At 40.1% G+C, this 11793-nt stretch overlaps 1 long non-coding RNA gene across 1 annotated transcript; it reads right to left on the reverse strand.

Annotated features, from left to right (window-relative positions):
• Window positions 1-1010: 1010 nt before the first annotated feature.
• On the reverse strand, window positions 1011-2527 carry LOC120736738. Its single transcript, XR_005696598.1, has 3 exons — window positions 1982-2527; window positions 1672-1837; window positions 1011-1519 (listed from the first exon to the last, which is right to left on the reverse strand). It is a non-coding gene; the product is annotated as an uncharacterized LOC120736738 (long non-coding RNA).
• Window positions 2528-11793: the final 9266 nt, after the last annotated feature.

The following is an 11793-nucleotide window of genomic DNA, read 5'->3' on the forward strand; positions in this document are numbered from 1 at the left end:
CAGCTCGTTCAAAATGCTGCTGCCCGCCTCTTCACTGGTGACCACAGGCATGAACATGTAACACCTATCCTGTCCTCTCTTCATTGGCTTCCTATTCATGGCAGAATTAATTTCAAAAATTGTAACGCTGGTTTATAAATGCCTTAATGGTCTCCCCCACACCTTTCAGAGTTGCTTCAGCCTTATATTCCTTCATGGACCCTTGGGTCAGCCGACCAGCTGCTGTTGGCCAAAATGTAGAGGAGAACGAGCCTTTTCAATTATGGCTCCCAAACTCTGGAATACGCTGCCTTTAAATATTAGACAGGCATCTTTGTTTAATCACTTTTGAAAATCAGAAGACTTTATTTATCCCCACGGGGCAATTAACAAACAACAGAGCAGCATGACGTTGAAGATAAGGACAATAAGAACAGGCAATAGGAGTGAGATAATAAATACACAAAATATACAGTATATACACAGTTTTAAAATTAAAGTGACTGAATAGGTGAATGAATAACTGTAAGTGACTAAAAGTGAGTAAAGTGTTGGCAGTATAAAAGAGTGTAGAGTAGTTTCTGTTTCTGGTGTGGGAAACGGTCTCATCGGCTGGAGTTTAAAAGCAGAGCTGCTTTGGGGACAAAGGTGGCGCTCCTCCTCCTCTCAGTCCTGCAGGAAATGCAGCGGAGGCGTCGCCCAGAGGGGAGCCATTGAAATGCGGGGTGAAGAATGTGAGAGGGGTCGTTGATGATTTTGGCTGCCTGTCTGAGGACCTGTTGGCTGAAAACCTGCCAGAGTTCTGACAGGCCAATGACTGTACACTGTTAGACATTTTATTGTATTTTTACAGCAACTTACTGGCAACACTATTGCCAGTAAGTTACTGTAATTACTGATCTACAGTATCTTTACTGTTGTGATGTTTTACAGTTCAACCACTTTACTGTAAACATATATTACAGTATAACAGCTTTACTGTAAACGTGGTTTACAGTTAGAAAGACTTACCGTGATTAAGTTTTATAGTATCACTGTACTGCAAATGTGGTTTATGGTATAACACTGTAATTGTGTACAGTATAATTTGTTTAGACTGTAATTGTGTTTTACAGCATATAAAATAATATTAACATTCATATTCAATATAAGAACATTTACAAAAAACAATATAATTCAGTAAAGTAGTCTCAGAATAGTGAATTAAACCAACATTTATTGTTGATATTTTTTTAACAAGAAAAACATTTTTCAACTGAATAAAAACAATGTCAATAACCAAAATAAATAGAAGTGTACATGAAAACTACACAGTCCTTCACCTTTCTGTGTCTGATTTTTTTAAGGAAAACAGTTTTTCATTCCACTAAAAACAGGACAAACCCACCAGCATGAACATTAAATAAACTATTACAATTGTAAAACAAAAATCATTTACAAAATGTAATAATTATCAGTGGGTCCCAGGAAATAGAATGTGACATGGGATTTAGATTTCCGTTACCAGGATGGTCGGGTTCAGCGTAGTCTTTATCACCACCTGTCAAAGACACATCATCAATATTCATGTTTGCTCAGGTTATTCACTTGTTCACATCTGTCTGAGATCATTCATACTGTTGTATGGATGTGTGTTCAGTATGTATATAATTATCAGCTATGTAAAAGATATTATCATCTCTGTATTCTTACCTAGTTGGAAGTTCTCCATTCAAACTCAGAGAGCCGCTGGAGGAAGGTGGTGATCCGAGGGCTGATGCTTGTAACCTTCCTCTTTACGACACGACCTGTCTTGCGGCTTGTACCAAGTTTTGCAGGGCATTTTGTTCCCATGTCTCGATTGATCCTCACAAAGAACCTTTTAACGGAAAAAGGGCTGCTTTAATTTCAAAATTAAAACATACATTACAGCAATCACCTATATGTTTCTGCAACTGTAGTCAAGCTATCACATATATTTCATTCTTAAATGGTGTAAGCTTTAATGGTGTAAAGTATTTACCTCTGTATCATCTCCAGTGTGATGGACGCTGACTCCTGATACTCAAGGTTGAAAACGTAGTATGACGCAAAGAAGACAGCAAGGGTGCTGGCAAAGTCATGCATCTGCTCAGGCTCATAAAATACCTTGCCCTCCAAACTGATCATCCAGCGGCTTGCAGACATGAAATTATTCCCTAAAAACAGACAAGAGTCCAATAAGACAATGTGCTCACCCTTACAAATAAGGTTTCCACAAGAATGCTGGATAGCAGGCCTCACACTGTACAAAAATAGAATCCACACGGTTTGCTGCTGTTTCTCTTATTATTTATTATGTAATGAAAATTATGATCAATTACAGGAAAAAACTGCCTAATGTTTTGGCATTTTGGCCTGTGCTGAAATGTTAGGCTGTTTTTTCCTGTTGGTCATTGTGTATAATAAGAGAAACAGCAGCAAACTGTGTGTATTCTATTTTTATACAATATAAAACAGACAAACCCCTGTTAAGTAAGTTGTTGTGGGTACAAATACCACAATAATTACATAGATTTTTTACAAAAATATTACAAGAGGATTGAAAGTATTTACTTATCAAGCGCTATTACCCTTGGTGTGATGGGTAAGGTCATCTCTCTCTCAACAGACATCTTGGTGGAAAAAGCCTTTAAAACACAAACACTGAGGCTACATCACACTGTCAGCGCAGCCAGCAAGGGCAGGAGGACAGCAATGCACCACACTGGGCGGGAAAAGACAGAGAGACAATTGTTAATTTAATGTTGCATTTATTTAACCCTTGAAAAATATATTTACATAAGTAAATAAAAGAAAAAAAACACACAACCCATCTTTTCAAGAATAATTCAACTAATTGCTCTTTTGACCAACCTAACACAGACGTTACATGGTTTTCCTATGAAAAAGACCCTGGAAGACGTTGTATTAAAGGAAAAAAAACATGCTCCCCTTCCCACTTAAAAAATTAATAAATATTAAACTTAGGTTGGAGTTCCTCGCGCCACCAACCTAATGTTATATTAACTTTATAATGTTGTGTACTGCAGCTCACACAAAATTAAATAAAGCAGGCTAACCTACATGAGCAAGCTCAAAACTGGATAAGATTGTTTTAGCAGTCTCTAAATTTCCAAAAAAAAGTTGTCTTTCTTTATTCTCATTAAATGTGCATTTTTACCTGCTGCTTTAGCTGAAGCTAAATCTCCCACTGTTAGCGTGGCTAGCTTCTCAATAGTCATAGAACAGAAGCGCAGGAGGACAATGCACCACACTCGGCGGGAAAAAGACAAAGACTGTCGTTGCGCCTGTGTTCTTCGCCCCTCCCCGTGGAAAATATATATCTAAATATATATTTATATAAGAAAAGAAAAAAACACACACAACCTATTTTTTCCAGAATAATTCAGCTAATGTGCTATTTCGACCAAGCTAACACCGATTTTAAGCCCCCCCCCCTCCCCCACACACACAAAAAATATACATGCTCTTAAAAATTAATAAACGAGTATGTTAGGTAGGAGAGTCCTTTGCATTACCTTATGACGTCCCGTTTGCAGTTTCCACACAGAAGTCCAACAATAACGAGGTGCAAAATCTTTTGTCCTCTCGAGTTAACAAAGTTGGCCTGTCTTTCCTCTCCTGTCAATCACTGGATCACAGGTCATGTCAGTCAGGATATGGAGTGGTGGTTGGTAGAGGTGGGTAGGTGGGCGGGGCCAGCATGCATTCAGTGTGTGTTTCACTAAGTTGGGTTGACTAGTTCCCAGAAGAGTTCTGTACATGTTGCACGTTCAGTAAATGAGCAATTCAGTTACTGCTTGACTGAGAAGCCTCCGCCAAATTATTACAATATTCTCCACTGACTGAAGTTCGCCTTTGGCAACGCAGTGGCAAGCACACATTTGCAGCAGCTGTGCATGTGCATACAACTGCATGCAGCAGATTAGATGATCAGAATTCTTGAACCTTACACACAGGCAAGTCCCCTAAAAAGTCAAAACCATAATACTTTCACTGGTATCATACTGACAAATGGCATAGGTTGGCAGTGAAAGAGTTAAAATGTAATGCACTATTGCAACCAACCACTGAAAGAGTAAAAATACACAAACAGTATGATGAACCATTCAAATCACATAATACAGTAGCACTACTGCTAATGTGTTAACGGTAGGTATAACTACTACCGCAATTTTAAAAAATACAGTAAGTAAATGTAAATAACCTTAATATACCCATAATGCAAAGCAAATTACAGTAATTAACTGTAGAAATGTTTTCAGGTAAGTTACTGGGCATTTTGTGGTATTTTACTGTGAAAAATACAGCAAAGGTTAACAGTGTAGAGCACACTGATGCAGTGTGCTGCAGTCTGTTCCTGTATGAAGGCTGAGGCAGTGGAACCAGCAGCTGATGGAGAAGGTCATGATGCTTTCCAGGAAAGCATAGTAAAAAGTCATCATGATGGCTGTGCTGACTCCAAAGGAGTTGAGTTTCCTAAGGAGGTATAGCCGTTGGTGGCACCTCCTGAGAATCTCCTCTGTGTTGGCAGAGAATCTCAGGAGGTTGTCAAAGATGGTTCGCAGGTATTTGTACTCCTCAGCTACCTCCACTGGCTTCCCGTGGATGGTGGTGGTGACTGAAGCAGCCAGATCCCTCTGCCTGCTGGAGAAGGTCACCACCTTTGCTCTCGTTCAGTTCAAGTTGGAGCTGTCACACCACTCTACAAACTCCTGCAGAGCGGGCCGTGGTGCTGTGAGGGCCTGACAGCAGTGACAGGAGAACTGTGTCGTCAGCATATTTCACCAGGTGACAGTCGGGCTGTGTGGATCTGCAGTCATCGGTGTAGAGGATGAAGAGCAGGGGGGAGAGCACACAGCCCTGGGGAGAGCCAGTGGAGGTGGAGCTGAGACCGGAAAGAGAGTTGTTGACCCGTCCTGTTGGTCAAAAAGTCCAATATCCACAGGATTAGCTGATCATCCAGGTGAAATCGGGAGGAAAGTTTAGTGGGCAGGATGTGAGGCTGCAGAGTGATGCACGCTGATGAGAAATCAGCAAACAGAAGTCTGGCGGAGGAGTCAGGGAGCTCCAGATGTTTGTGGATGGAGTCCGAGAGGAAGATTGTTGCATCATCGACGCCTCTGCGTGCACGATAAGCAAACTGGAGTGAGTTGATATGTTTATTATATATATTATTGTGTGTTTATGTGTCAGTGTTTTCATCTCGTGTGCTACTCCTTTGTTTCTGTACAGCACTTTGGGCAAACTTTCTGTTTTTAAATGTGATATATAAATAAAATGGATTTGGAAGTCTTTTTTTAGTGAATACATTTGATTTAAAAATAAAAAAGAAGAATAACAGAAGCATTTTTTCAGTGAATCAATACATGTGCATTATGTTTTTTTTTCTTTTGTACTTTGTTTGTTTGATGCTTGTATTCTCTGGTTTTCTGCTTTAATATTGTTTATATGCATCTTGTATTTTATTTGATACAAAATTACACTTGATGCATTTAATACACCTGTATTAACATTAATGGTGTCAGTTTTTGTCTTGTTCAAAAACACCACATCAGGGGTAAGGGGACCAGGGGCTATTTTCTACATTTCTACAAAAAAAAGTCAAATAAATGTGTTCTTTGTTTCATTCATCACTGTATTTCAAAATTAAGTCCAGTTGTAAAATGTAAACACAAAGGTTTGAGCGCACATAATTACACTGATAAATGTCTTAATATTATATCCAAACGGACAACATACATCAAATGAAAGATAACTCAAACTTTGAGTTTTAAACTGTGACACAATTTGTAATAACGCTGGACTACACTCTCTTCTCTTTAATTTGCACAGCTACAGTGAATTAAGTGTTTTATATGGATGTTTTCTATTTATGTGTCTCTTTTATTAAAGTAATATGTATATTTTAGGATTTTCTCCAAAGAAAAATTAACAAGTTTGCATATTAACTCTGTGACTGGCATTCACGTGAAGTGTAACCTCACTGTGAACACTGAGGGAAATGTTAACTGATGGAATAACATTATTGTTGCCAACTGACGGTGTTCTGTATTCATCAATACCAAAGTTACTTAATACACCACTCAATTTAGCTCTGCTCATAATGGCCGCTTCTTTAGTTTTTGTCCAGGGTGAGTGGCCAGAATAACCGGCTGGAGTCAAAGGGCAGACAGAGGCTGAGTGATTTTCCAAAAAGAATATTTTTATTCACAAAAGAAATATGAAACTACAGGGAGTGCAGAATTATTAGGCAAGTTGTATTTTTGAGGAATAATTTTATCATTGAACAACAACCATGTTCTCAATGAACCCAAAAAACTCATTAATATCAAAGCTGAATGTTTTTGGAAGTAGTTTTTAGTTTGTTTTAGTTTTAGCTATTTTAGGGGGATATCTGTGTGTGCAGGTGACTATTACTGTGCATAATTATTAGGCAACTTAACAAAAAACAAATATATACCCATTTCAATTATTTATTTTTACCAGTGAAACCAATATAACATCTCCACATTCACAAATATACATTTCTGACATTCAAAAACAAAACAAAAACAAATCGGCGACCAATATAGCCACCTTTCTTTGCAAGGACACTCAAAAGCCTGCCATCCATGGATTCTGTCAGTGTTTTGATCTGTTCACCATCAACATTGCGTGCAGCAGCAACCACAGCCTCCCAGACACTGTTCAGAGAGGTGTACTGTTTTCCCTCCTTGTAAATCTCACATTTGATGATGGACCACAGGTTCTCAATGGGGTTCAGATCAGGTGAACAAGGAGGCCATGTCATTAGTTTTTCTTCTTTTATACCCTTTCTTGCCAGCCACGCTGTGGAGTACTTGGACGCGTGTGATGGAGCATTGTCCTGCATGAAAATCATGTTTTTCTTGAAGGATGCAGACTTCTTCCTGTACCACTGCTTGAAGAAGGTGTCTTCCAGAAACTGGCAGTAGGACTGGGAGTTGAGCTTGACTCCATCCTCAACCCGAAAAGGCCCCACAAGCTCATCTTTGATGATACCAGCCCAAACCAGTACTCCACCTCCACCTTGCTGGCGTCTGAGTGGGACTGGAGCTCTCTGCCCTTTACCAATCCAGCCACGGGCCCATCCATCTGGCCCATCAAGACTCACTCTCATTTCATCAGTCCATAAAACCTTAGAAAAACCAGTCTTGAGATATTTCTTGGCCCAGTCTTGACGTTTCAGCTTGTGTGTCTTGTTCAGTGGTGGTCGTCTTTCAGCCTTTCTTACCTTGGCCATGTCTCTGAGTATTGCACACCTTGTGCTTTTGGGCACTCCAGTGATGTTGCAGCTCTGAAATATGGCCAAACTGGTGGCAAGTGGCATCTTGGCAGCTGCACGCTTGACTTTTCTCAGTTCATGGGCAGTTATTTTGCGCCTTGGTTTTTCCACACGCTTCTTGCGACCCTGTTGACTATTTTGAATGAAACGCTTGATTGTTCGATGATCACGCTTCAGAAGCTTTGCAATTTTGAGACTGCTGCATCCCTCTGCAAGATATCTCACTATTTTTGACTTTTCTGAGCCTGTCAAGTCCTTCTTTTGACCCATTTTGCCAAAGGAAAGGACGTTGCCTAATAATTATGCACACCTGATATAGGGTGTTGATGTCATTAGACCACACCCCTTCTCATTACAGAGATGCACATCACCTAATATGCTTAATTGGTAGTAGGCTTTCGAGCCTATACAGCTTGGAGTAAGACAACATGCATGAAGAGGATGATGTGGACAAAATACTCATTTGCCTAATAATTCTGCACTCCCTGTATGAAGCGTAGTGTCCGTATGGCTATGATCCAGAGTTCCAGGTTGTTCCACGTCCAGAGGTGACGGCAGGAAGTGCAGGCAGGTGAAACAGGTAATCTGAATGATGGAGTGACCAGCGATGAACAGGGAGGTGACACACTGCACAGATGGGTGAAAGGTCCGAGAGGTACTGTGACACAAGAAATGATCATTAGAACAACGAGGATAATTAACAAGATGTACACAATTGAGAACGCCAGCGGTGTGGAGAGTAGGCAGGTAATGAGGCTCCACCTGGGGGGTGGAAACCTAGAGCTGCCAGAGAAACACAGACACTCACCCAGACCATGGTAGTTGTGTCTTCAACAAATCTTGAAAATCCAGAAAAGGTTTGAATGTGATCACCAAGTTCTTTACAGATCACTGAAAACTAGGGGTGCAACGCTACACAAACTTCACGGTTCGGTTCGATACTTTGGTGTCACGGTTCGATATTTTTTCGATACAAAAAATGTTCATGCTTTTTTAATTTGTCATTTATTAAAATTATAAATATATATTTTAACTCAAAAGTACAGTTTTTAAATTTAATGTTGCTGAAACAACAAAGTAATAAAAAAATAAATCTATCTGATGGAGAAATCACTCATCTTTGGAAAAGAGAGTTTATTACAGAGAAATGGCTCTTTCAAAATAAAAGCTCTACTATACGCTTCTTCTGGGCTATATTCTCAGCAGCATATTAAACATATCAGGTCCCCATAAGGAGAATCATGTGCTAACGGCTGTCTAAATGACTCGGGTAAAGTTTGTAGCATGCTGCTTGTTGTTTTTGTCTGCTTCCACTTGTCTTTGCACTAGGATGCTGTCGGAGTAAATGTGCAGTCATATTCGTTGTGTTCCCACTAGTGCTGTCAGCGTTAATCTGAAATGATGTTAACGCCACAACACGGCAAATCTCCGTTAACGAGCTACCGCGGATCGCCCCGTGCGTGGAGCTGGACGGCGTCAACACGTTAACGAGCTAACTGCGCTAACGCACTAGTCAAATATACGATGCTTCCTGATTTCAGATTGACTTCCTGCTTAAGGGGGAGCTGTCAAACTGTCAGAATACATCTATGTAAGGGGCAAAGGATAACAACGCGTGTGTAAGTGTGTGTGTATGAGTGACTATGAATGTATTTGAAAGAAGAATGTATGTATGACAATATAAGAATGATGAGCCTTCTAAATGCCCTGGAAACCATGGAAGTGACTGGAACACCCAAATCTGGTGATTTGGATTGGTGAGCAAATACCTAGAATTGATAAACTGTTAGAGTTATGTGTTCCCAAGTCACGTTGTTTTATTAGGCTATAAAATAGATACGCATACAAGCACTGGTCTTATTCGGGTATTATCTGAGATGACTTATCCAGGTTTCATTTGCTTCTGTTGGCAGTAATTAGCAGGTTGATATGACCTTAACCAGAAAATAACTTTAAGGTATTTAAAGAAAAGCCAGCTGAGAGAAAAGGTAATAAAGAGAGAGAGATAAAAAGGTCAAGAGAAAACAAATGATAGTCACTAAGATGCCATAAGCAAACACTTCCCTTTAATTGACTCTTCTGTTTGCATGACCTTGAACCTCCAGATAAACTCTAGGAAGTCTTTATTATATTGTGAGCGATAAAATAACGTTTGGCATTAATTAATTAATGCGTTTAATGCAAAAATGTGTTAACTTGCTGAGAGTGTCTAATTATTAATCACAGCTGATCACATTGTTATGCACAAAATTCAATAACTAATTCAAAAGTGGTGTATTTCACACTTTTTTGTCCATGTAAGACCATTTTTCTTTACGTTTCTTTATAAATATAAATGACATTTATTTAATACACAGAAGCCTGTGTTGGTGATGACAGCTTCAAGACGCCTCCTGTATGTTGAAACGAGTCGCAGGCCCCATTCTCCCACACAAAGCATTTCTTTTTTTCTTTTGTTTGCCTGTCCCATTTGGTTCTTTAGCCAGATCTGTTGTCTGAAGACCAACAAGGAGACCCAATGGATTTACTTTACCAAGTGGATCATCACGGCCTTGCCGTATTGGTCCATTTGATCGACCTTTGTTGTTATTATTTATTTTATTTTATTTTCAGTTGTTACAGACGGGACAGACATGAGTGAGGGATAGGAAAGGGAGAAAGAAAGAGGAAGGAAAAGAAAGGGGAGAGGGACAGTGAGAAAGGAAACTTAAAAAGAGAGAGAAGAGAAAAAAAAATCTCCTGGATCAGCTGTTGAGAGAAAGAAGAGAAAACAAGCAAAAAACAGAGCAACATACTAAACACAACACCATCACATTAATCTAGCTGAGTGTAAACAGCCGTAAATACTAAATATTGAATGTTGTTGTGCAGCAAGCAGGACCGACAGCGCACAATGTGCTTGGAAATAGCAGCCAAGAAAGGTGTAGTTTATGTCTATGGGCAGTGAACACCTGTGTGCACACCTGTGTGGATCAGCGCGCTTGTATTCAAAAGGTTTCCACATGTAATGGTCTGCTAGAGGATGTAGGGAGCCATAGCCCCGCCCCCACACAAAGCATTTCTGTGGGCTCCTCCTATGAACTCTGTTCAGTTCAGTTTTGGTCTCATCTAACCAGACTATACTCTCCCAGTAAGTCACAGGTTTGTTTGAATGTTGTTCAGCAAATTTCTTCAACATGCTCTTTATTCAGCAATGGAGTCTTGCATGGTGAGTGTGCATACAGGCCATGGCAGTTGCATTGCAGTTTAAAGCAATTGTACCAGCTAGTTTCAGGTCTTTCTGCAGCTCTCCACCAGTGGTTCCCTGATAATTCTCTTCACTCCTTTTCACCTCGTTACTCCTCTGCCTGAAATCTTGTGGGGAGCACCTGGTCATGGACACTTTATGGTGACGTGATGTTCTTTCCTCTTCTGGATTATGGCCCCAACAGTGCTTACTAGAACTTTGGTGCCTTTTTGCACTTCCCTGTCTTCATGTGTTAAAAACCTTTTCCCTGTGTCATTTCTTAATATTCAACATAATTTAATTTGTGGACATCTATGGTTTGATTTCTTTGCATGTGTGGAATTCTGTCTGTAAAAAAATATAAATAAAGTCAGTGACAGAAGGCAGCCTTGGCTCTAAACTGGCAAATAAAGGCTCTGGAAACAAGGCCACGATAGTGGAAAAAACATTTGGAACAAAGCGGTTTAACACAACATCGACGCCAAGCAGTTAGTGGACCTGAGTGCAGACCACATGGGCACAGCTGAGATGCTGAGCAGAACCATCAAACTCCCATGTCTCTGTTAGAGGACCTGAGGGTGAGGAAGACATTCACCACCTAGGGGTGACAGTAATTTTTGATCAAAGCATGTACAGACAGAGCTGCATAAACAGCATGAACTGGTATTTGTATAGGCCTTTTCTAAACTAATAGAGTACTCAAAGCACAGTTTCTAATCTCTTCATGCAGTAAGCAGCAGTTTGGCAAGGATACTGTGTGTCTGCTACTAATGTTCAAGGTCAGTAGTGCAGCTGATAATCTGGAGACACTTCACTTCTTGAGTAGAACTGGAGCTTATCACTGATAAGCAGAGTGGTGCTGCTGATTAGGTGGTTAAACTATAAAAGCTTATCAGCACAGGAGGCACTAAAACACAGTCCTGATATGTAGATCAGCTAGGTTTTGGCAGCACTCATAATCTAGCAGACAAGCCTCTACAATGCAAGAAAGTGAACATGCTGAAACCACATTGCTCTTCCGTCCCAAACCTCATGAAAGAAACCCGGACTGTACAACAATGCAATCCACCTCTGTGACCATGAGGATAATTACAGATGGGTAGCTGTTACAGTTTTTCTCCGTTGCTTTGCTGCAGTTCTCCTTCTCAGTATTATTACACTCGTGCGTGAGTTCAATAAGTCCAATCTTCAGTCAGCATTCACGCCACATGCTTTAAATCTCATTACGTATCTTCTATTCTCATTTGTAGACGCCGTTGTG

The sequence above is a fragment of the Simochromis diagramma genome, unplaced genomic scaffold (genome assembly GCF_900408965.1).
Source record: "Simochromis diagramma unplaced genomic scaffold, fSimDia1.1 OVJJ01000630.1, whole genome shotgun sequence".
NCBI lineage: Eukaryota > Metazoa > Chordata > Actinopteri > Cichliformes > Cichlidae > Simochromis > Simochromis diagramma.